Source organism: Microtus ochrogaster, linkage group LG2 (genome assembly GCF_000317375.1).
Source record: "Microtus ochrogaster isolate Prairie Vole_2 linkage group LG2, MicOch1.0, whole genome shotgun sequence".
In the NCBI taxonomy this organism is placed as follows: Eukaryota; Metazoa; Chordata; class Mammalia; order Rodentia; family Cricetidae; genus Microtus; species Microtus ochrogaster.
In genome coordinates, this window is record NC_022028.1 from 49,406,815 (window position 1) to 49,408,050 (window position 1,236).

The following is a 1,236-nucleotide window of genomic DNA, read 5'->3' on the forward strand; positions in this document are numbered from 1 at the left end:
CCGACAGTGACACTGGTGGTGCAGGCAGGACTTGAGACCTCTACTGCAGTGACCTGAGTCCTAAACCAGGCTGCCCCAGCCTAGAGAAAGAGCCCTTGTGTCCCCTGCGCTGCCGCTAGTGGCAGTGACTTCAGAGGAGGGCTCGCCGGGAGCAGTCCCTCATGCCCGCTCATTAACACCAGCCGCTGCCATGGCTGCTTCCCTGGGGGCACCCGCATGTCAGAGCCTACTCTTGTTCCGAGCAGATGGCATCTTTTCGGAAAGGTGAGCGTCTAACAGCCTCGGCCACATCACTGGGTCTCATCTTGTTTGCGCGGAGAGAAATGCATTTCAAACCCAAATCTCACTCCCCACATCGGACACCAAGTATTCCGTTACCCTGCTGCTCCCAACTGGCAGGAGAAGACAGGCCCACATCAAAGTATCACATCAGCTCCAGAGAAGCGCCTTCATACCACCCAACAATAGAGCTCAGAGGCCACAGCCGCGTTCGTCAGCTCCACGCAGTCCCTCCCTAACCGGGGACTGGAGATGCTGTGCTCAAAGGGACATTCTGAGCCCAGCAGGATTTCAAAATGGGAAATCATGAAAAGAATGGTGGGAAGTGAGGGGCCGAGCCAGTGACTGGGGAGATCCCTGTCACATGGGGTGAAATGTTCACCCAAAGACATCTTAGCACCGGTTCGCAGAACTCAGCGGTGAGAGGCCAGAACAAGGCCTCCTACAATTCCCCTGCACAAAGTTGTCACTGGGAGGACATCCAACACACGCAGGACTGGACACAAACACATCCAGGACTGGAAGCAGAGAGAGCCCAATCCTGAGGGTTGGTAGACACACTGGGATGTTGTTTGTATCCATTGGTTATCATGTTATACAGGAACTGGACTTTTAAGCTCCTGTCTAGGCTGGGGATGTGACTCAGTAGGTAAAGCACTTGCCTAGGATGCACAAGCACTGGGGTACAATCCCCACTACTGTACAAGCCAGGCTGGCAGTGCATGTCTGTTACCCCAGGATTTAGGTCGGGGAGAGAAGGTCAGGAGGGTACAGTATTCTGTGCTACATAGGGAGTGTGAGGCTAACCTGGGCAACACGAAAATCTATCAGAGGGACACACACAAATATACACATGCATACATACATATAAATATCCATGTTTATATACCTAAATAGACAAGTATACACATACATAAACATACAAATGTACATATAAATAAATGTGCACAAAATACA